The 16031-nt window shown below is 34.9% G+C and overlaps 1 protein-coding gene across 5 annotated transcripts in view; it reads right to left on the reverse strand.

Moving 5' to 3' along the window:
- Positions 1–14200, reverse strand: part of SLC20A2 (solute carrier family 20 member 2) — an 88586-nt gene extending 74386 nt beyond the window's left edge. Inside the window, exon 1 of one of the 5 annotated variants that reach the window (XM_087713244.1) lies at positions 14005–14200. The gene's annotated coding sequence lies outside the window, so the exon portion shown is untranslated. The other 4 variants (XM_087713242.1, XM_014066267.2, XM_087713243.1 and 1 more) reach the window with 4 other exon arrangements.
- Between the last annotated feature and the right edge of the window lie 1831 nt (positions 14201–16031).

Below are 16031 nucleotides of genomic sequence, written 5' to 3' on the forward strand. Positions count from 1 at the left end.
GCAAAATACAGTAGATTACAAAATAGTCATAAACATGGGGAAAATCACTTAAGACAAAATCAGCAAAGATTCATTGGCTAAAGTAGGATTTAGTACAATGTATAACAGAGCCACACATGTATTCTTGTTGAAATTTATTCATTATTACTACATAAAATTAAACATACAAAGGTAGCTGATCTCTAATATGAAGGGGTTAAAGTTTGAACTTTACAAAATAGTTCATCATTAAAATATATGTAACAAACAAAGGATGTTGTCTAGAGAATCTGTCAATCCCTAACTACCAATGCTAGAATAAATTTATTAGTTTATGTGATGGTGTTACCAGCTAAAGGAGAAGGGGAAATGAAAGGCATTCCAGCACGGAGTTGCAGACAGAGGAGGTCAGACTGCTGGTGGAAATAGTAGGGAGTTAAACTAGAAAGACCTCCACATTCCTTTCCAGGCTTAGGATTCTATAAAGGCAAACTACTTCCGAAAAACATTGTCAAAAAAAACTACAGGGACTTGTCTAGACAGTCGTTAGGAGTCAAGACTGATTCAAAGATTTTTTTTTAAAAAAGTAAATTATAGAACATCCTTTTCCACTCCTATGATTCTATGACTTGCTTGAAAATGAAGCAACAAATCAAAGCTCTATATACTGTATGATGCTACTGACTGTAATTTTAGGTTATCTCAAGAGGCAAATCTTAAAATACAGTGAACACTACAAAGTGGTTGCCACATCCTCTCTCTCATGGCAAATTAAGTATAATTAAATCTTTAGAATTTCCCATAAATGCAGAAAAGAAGAAGGTAGGGAAAATACATTTTTCTAGGAGATAAGAGGTAATAGTTCACATTTTTGAAGTTATCCTGAACTTGTAATTGTGGTTGAATGTAGACTGGATTCCCAGGAGCCTGCATTCCAGAGGTCCAAGAAATTGGGTGTGTGTGTGTTAGAAACACACACAACTGTGATACAAACAAAGAATTACAAAGTAGTCTTTATAACCACAATTAAGCCCAGAATTCTGGTTGTTGTGGTCAGTAACCAAGATGCCCACATGATTTGTTTGATAACCATAGTCTTGGCTCACCCTGTTGCAGTCATTAAGCAACTGTATGTGTCATTAATCAGGGGAACTCAGATGATGGAGAGACCCTGGGAGGCCTGGCCCAGGACTGGGCTTTTCATAACTCTGATGCACCTTTTGCACAGCTTCACACCCTGCTAGGTCTCACATCCTTGAGCCTCCTATTCAACCCATCATGCCTTGTTCCATATACCTCTTCCAAAGATCATTTTTTTCAAAAGAATGCCAACAAATATAATGTGACCCTGCTGCAGAAGCCATTTTGTGCCATTCTGGAGGCAAAGGCCATTTGCACTCAGAAAGACATGATTTTCCAAAGTGTGCCCTTCTGAGACATCACAAGAAAGGTGGCCACTTCTGGGGAGAAAGGAGCTGACGTTGCGACGACATGACATGCAATCTTGGAGTTCCGAGTTCGCAGTCGACACTTTTGCCGCTGGGTGGTCCATGTGGACCTAAACCGTCCCGAAGAGATGGTGACAGGGAAGAATATGTCTTGCTGATCTCAGGGACATCGCAAAGTCCCTGATTGATCCAAGAGAATCTCTTCTAGCCAGCGACAAAAAGCACAGCCTCAAGCTGCTGAAATTGGGACAGCTCCGCAATGGGAGGAAAAGCGGAAATAGAAAGTGTGTCCATCTGGTGAGGAAATCTTATTTTTATAAAAGACTGCCCAAAAAAGATTGAAGTTAAATTAAATTGGTAAAGAAAAGGAAATAAGCAGCGGAATTAAGCATTATTGGACAATGTATTATCTTTTTTTTTTCCTATCGATGGAAGTTTTGTGAACATTTTTTACTTTTTAAAGTGAAAATTTCGGATTTTCTTTTTTTTATCTATGGATTACATCTTTTCCTTTACTTCTACAAATACTGGTTGGGATATATTTTTTCTTTTTATTTGGTTTCATTTAATAACTTTGTTTCTTCTAAGCCTGAAACATAAAGAAGATTTAAAAGGTATATAAAGAAGGTAGTAATCTTAGAGGGAAAAGAAGTTACACTGCCACTTGGAGGTTGCAGTTGAGATCTGGAAACATTGCTTTTTTTCCCCCCTTTGATGATTTTGACCTTGCACTTCAAAGGCTTCAGCTTGTTTATAGAGAAGAGCATGGATTGTTTACGCAGGTGCTCTCTGGATGCTTGTTGCTAGCTGGAAAGAAGTGAAAACAAAGATTTGTTTTTTAAACTAGAGTGGCACAACTTCAAAAAGAAACCATAATATTACAATAGATTATGTCTGGAATTCAAAAATTATTAGAAACAACAGAGAGAATTGAGAAGAGATTGGAAAATATTGAAAATATAATGTGGCAAAACCTGATGGAAAAATGGAAGATATTCAGCAAATAGAAGATATTCAGCAAATGAAAAAAGTGGAGGCTGGAGTCCTAAAAACCCAGGGGAAAATGAACAAGGAGGCAAGATAACTGTGGATATTGACAGTGAACTGAGTGTAGTTGGAGATGGAGAGAGTGGAACAAGGAAAGGGAAGATAGATGGAAAGGTGCTTTACTACAGATTTCAAGGTATAGAAGAAGAAAAAAGAGAAGAATGGATGGACTTAAAGAGAGAAATTTTGACAAAAACACTACTGATAACCAAAGATAAACTGATTAAGGAAGCTGATGGAGGATTACGAGATTTTACAAGATTGTAATAAGCAACAAGTTGCGAAGAGAAGACCAAACAAAGTTGATTAAGGAAATAACCAGAAGACTAATTCCACAAATGGCAAAAGAAATAGGATTACACTATTAGTGGAAAGACACAGGTTGAGATATGAAAATTAATGATAAAACACTAGTTAAATTTAGTTAAAATTAGAGCATTATGTTAAAAATGTAGTGTTAACGGATAGTGTTAGATAAATAATTGATAATGATAACAATGTATATATATGTATTGGTTTAATGAGGAAATTTGATAAAAAATTTAAATGGTGAAAAAAGGGGAAAAGTTAAACTTAGTCAAATGATCGTTAAATAAATGACTGATAATGGTAATAATGTAATAATTTGTATTGATAGGAAATTGGATATAAATTGTAAACAATGATTAAGAGGTCTAAAATTTTTGTTATTAAACATAATTAATTGTTATTTTGAATGTGTTATAAAGGTATAATGTGGTTGGATGATATTGAAAATAGATAAGGGAATGCCACTATGTGGTTTAGTTTTAAATTTTGAAATGTTTGTTATAAAGGGACGTTAAAACAACTATAGTCATATGAAGAATGAGGTATGATGATAGCAATATATATAAATATATGTGATGTAAAATATATAATTTGATATGAATCAGATGTGATGACTGTGGAAGGGATGCATGAAAGCTCTTTGTAACCAATTGACACACTTTCTACAATTTGTAATAGAGGATGATTTTGTTTGTTTTTATTCAAAAAATTAAAAAAATTATATATATATATATATATATATATATATATATATATATATATATATATATATATATATATATATATATATATATATATATAATGTGTATATAAATTTTTGTTATATTTATGCTGATAAATAAATAAAGGGAGACTAGTATAGATCTATTTCAAGCTATTTAGCTCTCATCAGCTAGCCATACCCATGTTGGGTATATAAATTTTTATATATATAAAGAAAAGTGGCCACTTCCAAAATGGAATGAAGCCATGTGCTGTATCAGCTCGGTACTCTTTCGGAAAGGTTATCCTTGGAAATGGCCTTTCTAAAGGAGAATTAACTGATGTGCCTCACAATTTTCCTATACAAAAACCACCTTGTGCCATCCCAGAAGCAGGCACTACTTTGAAACCAGGCACAATTACCAGATAGTAAGAACTGGGCCATTTCCAAACTGGTGTTTGTTTCCAGGATGGCATGGGGAGGCTTCCATACAGAAAAGGTCATATGATGTAGCTGGTTCTCTTTTGGAAAGGCAATTTTTGAAAGTAGTAAGTGGAGCAAAATAGGAGGCCCAAATGTGTGGGACCCAACAGGGCAGGAAAAGGCCCAAGGTCCTTGGGGACCTAGCCAAGCAGGAAATTGACCCATGTGACCCAGTAGGCTGGATTAGAAGAAACACAGAAAGACGGGGGTTGTTGCCACATCCTCGTAGTCAGTTGTAAGGGCAGATGGCTCACTCAGCAACCGAATTGTGATCAAATCACTGCAGAGCATTGCACAGGCTGCAACTTTGCACAGATTGTTAAATTGCTTCATTCAGCACTATCATAGTTTTGAATGGATACTGAACCATTTGAATGGTTGTAAAATGAGGATTACCTGTACAACAAAGGAATATAGAACAAGATCATTTTAATTTATTTACAAATTGAATATTATGCCTTATTTCATCCCTCTGGGTGGCTTCCCTGAATCCAGTATAATAGGTGTAATTGGCAAAATCCATTTGGAAGAACAAAGATAAGCAAAGAAATAAGGCAAGTTCCCCAAACCCTAAACCTGACAAAATGTCTGGATTTCAGAAGATAGAGTATTCTAGAATAGAGTTCCCCAATCTTTCCAGCACTGTAGGCTGTAAGTGTGCTTGTATAGTGTTGGTCAGAATTACAAATACAACAAAAATCTGAATATCAATTCATATAATTAACAGTATTGAACACTGCAGCATTCTTGTATTATTGCATAATTTATCTGTTGTTACTGAAAGTTAACTGAAGCTCTTCACAGCTGTTTTATTCATGGAAAGACATGTGAGACAAGTTCTATAAATACTATCACATGGAACTCTTAACAACATGCATCCTTCTTACACAGGATCTGTGTAAAACTGACACCCTACACTCTTGGCTGAAAGTCCATGGCAACGGCTATTTTGGGGGAAACACTAGTAACATTTTAATCAACAGTTTGTCCCCATAGCATATCATTCTCTCTGAAAATCTAAAGTAGCCATTCTAAATAACAATTGATTATCCCAGTAGATGATACTAGGAAATTTATATCCTTTGTTGAATTACCTCAGATAATTTCCAGGAATATAGAAGAATAATTTAATAAATCTTGATGTTATAAAGACATCATCTGGATCACAGATCAGTTTTCTATGCACTATTTAAGTGCATTGCATAAACAGAAAATATCATATAATTGTTTATAGAATTATACAGTAGTCCTTGACGCACAACCATTTGTTTAGTGACCAAAGTTACAAAAGTACTGGAAATATTGATTTATGAAACTTACGACCCATGGTCACATGATCAAAATTTGGACAATCAGCATCTAGCCTATAGTTATGACAATATAAATGCCCTAGGAAATCTATGTTCATAAAAATAGCCATTTTTTTGTTAACATCTTACCTCATAATTCAAAGTACTCCACTTGCATGCTATTCTTTCATACCCACTTTCATACTTTACAATTTATAACTCATTCTCATAGAAACTCAGAGATATATCAATCACTAAGAACTATATAGTTAAAAAAAGAAGAGATCGATAATGGGGGGGAATTCACATTAAATATAGTTTTAAAAATCTTCAAAAGATAACCCTAAGTTAACATAGTGTAACAAAAAAAGATATTGGGGGCATTATTGGCTTCTTTCCTTTTCTCACACTATTAATCATTAACATTTAACCATTTTTACTATATATTTTGAAAATTATTCAAACTGGAGCAAGCCAGTTGAAGTGAATATTGATTCACTTTATGCCAAGTCATAGAATAGAAAAAAAAGCATGAATATAAAATTTTATATTGTTGCTTTCTGTTCAAATTCATATGCACAGTGCAAAACAATGGTGTTACTGTGCTGGGAAATGCCATTCCATGAAAATAAAGGATTCTTAATTATCCATCAAACACCTACATGAGCTCTGGAAGACTTTGATCACCCTCAGAGGCAGAATTGAAGGTTGCATTGCAAATAATGTTATTGAAATCTAGGTTTTACCTAGAAGAATGCTCAGTGAGTTAAAAGATAGTTAGCAAGAATTAAACTGGAATGTTGAAAGTAAATTAAACTTCCTCTTGCAAGCACCAACTAGTTTGTGAGGCATTGTGTTGCTTTCTTTGCAGTTAAGAGAGCCAGATAGGAGGAAAAAGATATAGAATTTTTTTGATATAATAAATTGTATAAAGCTTATGAGTTTGACTCAATCAATTTTTCTACTTTTTAAACTATTTTAAATTATTAAGTCATGTATACTGAAATATTTTAGATCTAAATGTTAAGGTCTATAACTTTTATCCAGCTGTAGAAGAAAGAAGACAAAAAGATATTCAGAAAACACAGGCAAAAACATCACTTCTGTTGGCATCTCCTTAAATCCATTATGTGTGATCTGCCAAGACAAGTTCTTTAAAAAACTACCAACAGTTGTGACTAACACATCCTTCTATGTTTCTCTTCCAAATTCAAATCATTGCACAGCAATAGAAGCCCCATTTGAATATATTTTAATAGTGACCGTAAAACACTGATATAGTTTTATATCTACATAAGAAAATAAACCACTAGCTACTATGCACAGATAAGTCTTCACTCTATTTTCAATATTTGAAAAATATATTTAAAATTTAAATAATTTAACAGGACATAGTTATTGCTGTTAAATTATAATCTTTATTAAATATTAAATTAAATGACAATATTAAATTAAGTATTAGATAAATAGATAAAATTATCATTGATGATAAGAAATCATAAGGAGAAATAATATACAATAAATCTAATAAATTATAATCACCTTCAATGTAAGCAACTAAGCAAGATACTGTTAAGTACCAGATCAACATTTTTGTAATCACACTTGAACAGTTAAAACCAGATCATAGAGCAATTTATCTTACGATAAAAATAGGCTTTTTTCCTTGTTACATAAAAGGGTAGGAAAATGTGATGATGATGACAACCAAAGCTGGTGAGAACCACAAAACAGGGTTATCTTTGACCAATGGAATCTGAAATAGGTTCTCTCTGCTGCCATGAGTGCAGCAGGCTTGTCCTAGCAGGATGAGACAGTTCATGAGGTAGCCTGGAAGTCTGCCATTAAGAGCTTTGTAAGTCATAACCAACACCTTGAACTGCCTTCAGGTAGCCTGGTAGTCAGTGAAGTTCATTAAGCAGAAGTGTAATATAGGCCATCCTAGGAGCCCCAAAGACTTCTCTCACTGCATTTTGCACCATTTGAAGTTTCCGAATGGACTTCAATTATAGCCCCATGTAGAGAGCATTGCAATAGGTCAGGACAGAGACAGCATTACTCAAGTAGTCATGTGTGGAGATTTATTTTGCTCAAGTAAATACAAGTTTCTGGAGGAAAAGTCATTATTGTTTCAATTGCCACATTTTTATAACAACTTTAAAACTATTAGAAAAGAGGGTATTTAAATTAGATACTGTTACCCCCTATAGCAATAAATTCTGCATACAAAACCACATACAATGGAGAAAAAGCAATATGCAGTATGCATTATGGCTTCCAAAGAAATATAATAGTTACCATAGGCTTTGTTTTTAAATTTTGTCTCAAGCAAAATTCTTGATAAGAAATTAAAATGGGAGATTCTCAAGAGTGGGGCTACAATATAAATAGCCTAATAGTTTACAGATCCTTTGAACTAAAATTCCATAAGGCATTACCACCACATATCATGGATCCAGCTTCAAGAAGGCTATAGCTCAACATACACATAGAATACCAGACTATCTATCCTTAGAATAGAAGGATTCCTCACATTTATGTAGAGAGCAGTTGATTCTTTCAATACTGAAAATTTGCAGACACATAGAGAAGCATGACTCAAGCAAAGATAGCAAAATACAGAAAACAACGATATCAAAACAATGAATCTTTTCAAAAATAACATTAAAATATAAGCTAAAATAGAAAAGCAGAAAGATCCAAACTCTTCAATATTCATAGAAGCTATTTAAAATCTCAAGAACAAAAGCTCAGCAAAAATGTGTAGCGGAGATTGGGAAAAGTCCCAAGAAGTCTAATAAAATACCAGTTTCATTAATAAGTAGATTAAGGAAGCCATAAAAGGTAAAAAAGCTTTCCCCAAATTATGGAACTGTTGCTTAAATAAGTCAAACAAGGAGTACAAATTGGAAAAACAAATTAAAGTTGATAATAACGCAGAAAAATAATTGAGAGTATATTGCTAGAAAAATTAAAATAATTTAAAAATTGTATTTAAGTATCAGAAGTAGGAACAAACCAAAGCTTCTACCTCACCACCAAAATAATAGCACAACTGCACATATATCTATGGAAAAGATGAGCAATTATACATTTTAGAATTTTGACATTTGTTAGCAAATATTAGCAGCCATAATTGAAATGATGAATTAACAAAACAGACAGATCTCACAATAAAATCAACAATGATGGAGATAGGCAGTTACAAATTATAAAGTGGGGACCTGTCCTGCAATTGATCTTTTTAGTACATGTCTCTAATCATGATCAAACCTATCTTATATTATTATACTCCCTTTATATACAGTATTAACATTATACATACCATATTTTTGGGAGTATAAGATGCTCCGGAGTATAAGGCGCACCAAGATTTTGAAGAGGCAAATTAAAAAAAACAAAACGTTTTTGCCCTTTGAAGACAAAAACAGCTAGTTTTTTGTCAAAAAAAATGGGCATGCATAGCCTTTAGGTGGTTTATAGAGTGCTCCTGGGGGCTGGTAGGGCAAAAATGAGTAAAAAACGGTCCATTTTTTGCTCATTTTTGCCCTCCCCCAGCCCCCAGGAGCAGTCTGGAAGCCTCCTAAAGGCCATGCACGGCCATTTTTGCAAAGGGAGTGGGGTTTTGGGAGGCCAAAAATGCTGTATTCAGTGTATAAGACGCACCCAGATTTTCACCCTCTTTTTTGAGGGGAAAAGAGTGCATCTTATATTCTGAAAAATACGGTAGTTTATTTTAGAGAGCCAGCTTGCTGTAGTAGTTAATGAATCAGGCTAGAAACTGGAAAACTGAGTTCTAGTTCTGCCTTGGGCACAAAGCTGGGTGACCATGGACAACTTTACCTAAAGCCTAGAACGGAAGCAAAGGGAAACCACTTCCGAAAAATCTTGCCAAAACTGCAGGAACTTGTCCAAGAATTGGACATGACTGAACAGATGAAATTAAGATTTTATTTATTTATTTATGGATTTTAGTAATATATTATTATATTTCATGTTGGCTGATAGATTATTATTTTTCTGCAGACTTGGTGGTAACCATACCAGTGCTCTGGTATTCTGCTCTTAAAGAGTTACCTGCTCTAGTATCTTGCCAAAGAGAAGTCTGTATTCTTTAAAGAGGTAGCAGATGAAGTAGATACACTCAGATATGCTTAGAGAAGAAAGATTGTGGAATTATACGCATCATATTTTATGCAACCTAGAGATCATATCATGAAAGAAGCAAAAAGTTAAGGGTTAGTATATGATAAGCTATTTAGTAGAACAGAGCAAGTAAATAAGTGAATAATGCTTTCATTTTATTGATATACACAAATACATATAATAAAAAGCATTAAAAAACAAACATATTTAATCCAGGCATATCAAATGTGCAATAATTTCAACACTTCAAAGTTGTCTGGTTTAAGATACACTTACCCAATATGCTGCCAAAAAGACATGCCCAATATAATTCCTTTTTTATTTACAGATTATAGAAATGAATAAAAAAGGCACCTTATTAATGAAAGGGTCCACCTACACAGCAGGTGCACAAAACTTTTGAGAGAACTGCTACTAAATATGTAGCTTGATTTACTGGTTTTTATATATAGTTTTATTTACTTTTTAGTTCCAGATTGTTTTTAGTTATATTGTACTATATTTTATCATAATTTGTATTATATATTAAGGTAAAATATAGGTGAAATAAAAGCTATGAAATAATTAATCTAATTTTTTTAACAATGTTTTGTTTGCTCTCTGAACCTAATTAATAATTTTTACTGCTTTTTAAAAAAATTGGAATTGTGAAACAGGTCACAGACTGGCATAACCTTGATCAAAAAAAAGGCTGTTCTTTGCAGATTTTAGATAATTTTATAGCATTTGTTAACATTCATATGTCATAAAATCTTTTTAACAGTATAAGGCAGCATTCTAGGAAAATAATCATATACGCTTCAAAAGAAATACAGCTACAAAATCTGATTCAAAATATTTACATAATAATTTTGCTTACTGAAAAACTTTTATCTATCAAAAATGAAAATTATCTGATTAGAAATTATTTTACATTACTGCATAGAAATAAAGAATAATATGCAAACAAAAAGGAAAAATAAAAGAATATTTTTAAAAAGAATTCTTTAAGTAATAGTCATTTGGCTGCATCCAAAAAGAGTGTCATTTCTGGGGCCCATTCTATGGAACATCAGTTTTCCAGAGAATATATTCGCCTCAACCCTACTACCTTTCCTCAGGCCTTGAACATCTAGTTCGGTTACTGACCTTAGGGTCTAGATGTGTGGTTGAGTTTATATTGTAGTTATGCTTGTTGTGTGGTTTTTATTATCTTAGCTGCTGTTTAGATTAGTTATTATTTTTTTAGGAAGATTTTATCTTGTTTTTCTTCACTGTTAGTAGTCAAGAGGTATATTTAAGAGGGATGGCCATAAAAACTGAATATGAACTTTTTCAATATAGATTAGTTGCATTAATATTAATGATCATTACATTAATAACTTCTATTCTTTTTTAAATAATCAAGAATAAGTCCTTTGGCAAAATCAAAAATTCTAATATGGTTTTAACATGTCTTTCGTCTTGATATTTCCCATATCTACTGAACATTAGACTCCATCATCGATTACCAACATCTTAACTGTTGGGTGATAAATCTAGTAACTCCAACTAGCTGTAGAAAACTTGTTTTAAACAAAGAAGTAATTTCCCAAACTGTAAGTTCTAAACTATTAAGTCAAGCATGGATAAAGCTAGCAAAGAATAACAGGGTTCAGAAATGTGCCAATAGAATGGAAATCAATTTCTGCATCAACATTTTGGTTTCTATTAAATGAAGAACACATCAGAATGCAGCTCAAAATAAACATAAATATATCCAGATACACTCTGAAATTTCCATTTAGCACTGTAGACAATAGATACAGAACAATTCATTCATTCACACATATATTCAGAGGAAAATGCATCTTTCTGTACAATTGGATGAAAATCAAATAGAATGACAAACATAACTATTAAAAAGGGAATATGATTACATTGACAGTGTTCACAATATAAAACAATAAGAATGATTAAAAAATATTGTTCAGACCAACAAATAGATACATCTAAAATTAGAGGTAAGCAAGATGACAAAAATTAAATTAATCTAGATGATTAAAGCTAAAATATACTGTAACAGCTCCAAACAGTAAATCCAAACTATAAAGCCAGACAGTAAAGTGGGAGATATTTGTTTATTATTTGTCACCTATTTTTCCATGGGGCTACCCTAGGCAGCATACAGCAATTAGACAGAGAAATGAAAATAAGTGTAAACGAAGTAATGAAACAATAGAATAAACAATGAAAATGAAAACAATGTGGAATATAGCAAGATGAAAATAAAAAAATGAGCATGTGGAGAAGGAAGGAATGAGGGAGGAGGTGGAGTTTGCTATCAAATCTAGTGTAGTACTCCCCCATTGGGTCCCCAGACTAACAACCCGAGCCAGGTCTTAGGCTATATAGGAGGGTGGGAAAGATCTCATCTTATATTCTAGAGGGCAGGCACTATGGCAGAGAAGGATCTTCTGGGTCCCGATAGTCAGGAATTCTTCCACCAATGAGATCTGAAGTAGGTACTCTCTACTGGCACGAATGGGGCAGGCTTGTGCTAGTGGGACAAGATGTTTTATCAGGTAGTCTGGATCTATGCTAACAAGGGCTTTAAAGGTCATAACCAACACCTTAAACTGCACTCAAAGCTAGTACAGCTATCTTTCTCTCACCTCTAGAGAATGGGGAACATGCAATCTTGAGTCTCATTGCTGTTTCTATTGCTCATCTTTACCTGGCATGATTTTCAAATGCATCACATTAAGCACTAGCATCATTCCAAAGAAGCCCAAAGTAGCTACAAAGTACAGAAATTCTCCAAAATGAAATATAGGTAAAATATTGATAATAAACCTACCGTATCTTCAAAACTATCCCCAGGGATATGAAGTTAATTTGGAAAAGAGAATTCCTAAAAGTCTGTAAAAGCTATGATTCTTTGTACAGTTATTTTCATGTTTTAATTATGCATTCAGTTGTTGTAATTTAATCACTGAAAACAGATATAGATGACTGCCTCTGTTATTTGCATTAACATTGTACAAAACATTTGAAAGAGATGCTGGGAAATGTTCAAATATAAGGACAAAGCATTTCTTTTTGAAGTTACCATTAAAGCAGCTTTTTCTTTTGTAAGCCTTTTGTATCTGCTTTAAAACTTTGTTCCCGATTATCTCCTAATGCATGAAAATCTATTTTACTTTAGATGAATTTAATTTTCCTTTAGGCTTGATTCAAAGTATCATCCCACATCAAGCAATTGATCATAACTTTTCTGAGCAGGCTATAATAGGACAAAACCTATCTCTCCTTATACCAAAGTCTCCATTTGATTCAGTTCCCAATGCTATTTTTGCTTTGTTAAAGTCATGTGGTAAACTCTTGTGCCTGAGATTAATAACATGCCCATGTTCAACCAACAGAAGTACTGTAGCATTCTGTGACTAGGAGGTCTGCAATACAAAATTTCTCCTTTAATTGATGATAGTTGAGGCATGTTTTCTTTCTCATTATGTAAAATGGAATAATTATATGTCCATTTGTAACAGCCAAGCAGACCTGCTTTATGGAGAAATGAAAAATAAACAGCAATTTTGTTCATAGTCAGAAATTTAAATCCCAGTGAAACCATTTAAAGTGTGCTTATTCCAAAGGAAGTCTAATTTAAAAATAAAAGTGCCATTCTTGAAGAGGGAATGTCTTGTATAAGTTGTATAAGTACTAAGTTGATAATGTGAGAAATGTCGGCTTCGAACCCCAATTTACATCTAATTTACAACAGTAATTTTAATTTTCGGCTGTAAGAGCGCACATCTTTTTCTCTCTTAACTAAAGCTTTTTTCTTCTCCACGGTTCACTTAAAGCAGGAGTACAGGCTGATCATGTGATTCCTCAACATCAAATCTTGCGGGCTAATTGCTTAGAGCCGGATTACATTAAAGCCGTTAAGATTGGGAGATCTATGAACTGCGCATCAAGGGAACCAAGGAGATAATAAAAGCACTAGGTATGCGTATATTTAATAGCAAGTCAAACAAAAGAGCAGTTAACAGAAAGTTCCGATCCCCTCCCCTCTCCCGGGATGGTCAAGAACTGACTGGAAAATGCATTTACTTCAACACAGAAATAAATGCTACTTCCCCACTTTTTTTGTCATCACCTGGGTGAGAGAAGCCAAAGGTTGATGCAGCATCCACTTTTCACAGCACTTCTCTATTGGCATAATCGTCACCATACCCAGTAAAACTGGCTACTGTCTGACACTAAATGCACTTCACGGCTACCAAACGCTTGCAGGGGTTTCGAAATGCAACAAGCAAGTCACCTTCCCTCAAGAGAAATCTGGGCTTGTTTTCATTTCTTTCCACCTAGCATTCGCACAAGAAGCCGCATCAGGCAGGACAGGAGAAAAAAGCGTGGCCCGTAAAGAAAAAGGAATGTGGGCAATGCCTGCAGATAACAGACCGGTCACTATTCACGGGACTTCAGGTCATCGCAACCAGGACGAAGAGAGAGACGCCAATTCCCAGAGCAAAACCATTCGCCAACTTCCTACGGACGCGGCTCACCATAGGCACAAACGGAAAAGCCGCTCGGTTCGGGCGTGCGCGCGCCTGGACGGCCAGTTCTATTTACTCACCCTCCAGCCACGCGCTCGCTGCACCCGGCGACTCGCCTACCCCGCTCTCCACTTACTGCCGCTAAGCACGCCGGCGGGACCCGGATGCACATTAAAACGAAGAAATAAATAAATAAAAAGCCCAACGGAAGTGAAGGAAGGAGGCGAGAACACACGGGAGATCGAGAAAGGAGCACAATCCGGACTTCCGCTTTTGGCTTTTCCTACCGCAAAGCGGAAGAAGACCTGACCCCAGAAACTGTTTTAGGAATCGAGGGTTTTTATGCCCGCGTCACAGCACGTGCCCAGGAAGCAATTTTAGGATGTTATTCTCAGGCCTCCTAGATTCCCCCTCCCCCCCGCAGTCGTATAAAATGTGACTTCGGTACCTGCAAGGCTGCAGTTGAGTGATGGAATGAGTCAGAGTTAAAGGGGCCACTGCGGCGGTTGAGACTTTTAATTTGCTTTAAAGACGAGATTGGGGACACGGAAGTGGCAGGGAGAAGAGAACTGACTTTTTTTCTTGTTGTTTTTAACTCAACTGAGTCGCCTCAGTTTCTGAGGAAATAGTTATTTTTATCTCCACCCACGCTTAGAGAACCTGGGAGAATGACAGTAGATGTCTTCGAATGCACCTGGCAGGTTGTCACCATAGGGCGTTGCAGACGCTGCTATGTTTTTCTGCACGGATAATAAAGCTTCCCTCCCCCATTTAGCATCCCATAATTTGGGATGGAAAAACCCCAAGGTATTTTCAAATTCCTACTTCTACCTGAAAAAAAATTGTTATCTTTCTACTTTGCTCCCAAAGTAAGCAGCCTAACCTACCTCAATTCACCATTAGAGTAAATAATGACCTGAAAGAAAAGCTTACAGTTGATTCCCAAATATGCCAATCCTTTCAGTTAATTACCATTTAATTATTCATGAATCTGCTGGCAAAGCCCCAAACTCCTAAGATTACATAATACTAAAATAATAAACCAGAGTTTACAGGCTGCAGTGACTGGCTTCACAAATCAAATTTGACTGTCAAAGCCAAATCAACTAAGAATTTAGCCTTTACTCATTTAACCCCAATTCTAATGCTCCTAAAAATGCTTTAAAACTCTATAGTAGTTGAGGTCCTGTGATATTAAAAAAAAAAAACGTGAAAATTATATTGAAGTGAAAAATGCAACCATCAGAATTATCAAAATGCTTAAATTAAATCAGAAAATTAAATTCATCTGGAATGTTTTATATCCATTGTATTGTCAATATTTTGTTTCTTGTATCTGGTGAAATCCAAGTATGCTAATTTAGTTTTGATCCACCATTTTTCCTATGTACCTTCAAATAATTTTCACTGCACACATCTTTTCAGTCAACATTTTTCTCATGTTATTACTCAATTTTCATTCTTATTTTGAATTCAATGTTTCAATGACATCACCAAATACTATTCCTTTTATTGCTTTCTAATAGGAACAGATATGCTTTAAAACAGGCAGGTGGTGAGAGCAGGTACACAATCTTTTTTGCTTTAAAAACATGGGACAGACTGTTAAGATAGACCAGGGGTCCTCAAACTTTTTAAATGGGGACAATTCAAAGTCCCTCAGACTGCTGGTGGGGCAGACCAGCTGGATGGACGTGGCTAGGTCATGTGACTAGGTGGGCATGGCCAATTTAACAGTCCATTAAATAATGCACACAAATTAAACTTTAATTTCTTTTGCTCCTGGGAGTGTTTTATTTGCTTTTGTTTGCATGTTGCTCTTTTGGTTGACTTTTCTTTTTACTAGATCATTTTTTCAGTTGTTTAAGAGTATAGTGGTCCACTTCAGGTAATTCAAATTTTGCAGCTATTCTTCTCAGTCCCAAGGAGCTTACAATCAACAAGTCTCTCTCTGTCTCTCTGTGTCTTTCTGTGTGTGTGTGTGTGTGTGTGTGTGTGTCTTCCTCTCCTTCCGTCTGTCTGTCTGTCTGTCTCCCTTTCTCTCTCTCTATACTGGAGGTGAAAGAGATGAAAAACGGGGCCATTTTTCACCTCCCCTGCCTCCAGA

This window comes from Thamnophis sirtalis, unplaced genomic scaffold, assembly GCF_051295495.1.
Source record: "Thamnophis sirtalis isolate CommonGarterSnake01/CBP01778 unplaced genomic scaffold, rThaSir2_p1.2 scaffold_4, whole genome shotgun sequence".
NCBI classification, from domain to species: Eukaryota; Metazoa; Chordata; class Lepidosauria; order Squamata; family Natricidae; genus Thamnophis; species Thamnophis sirtalis.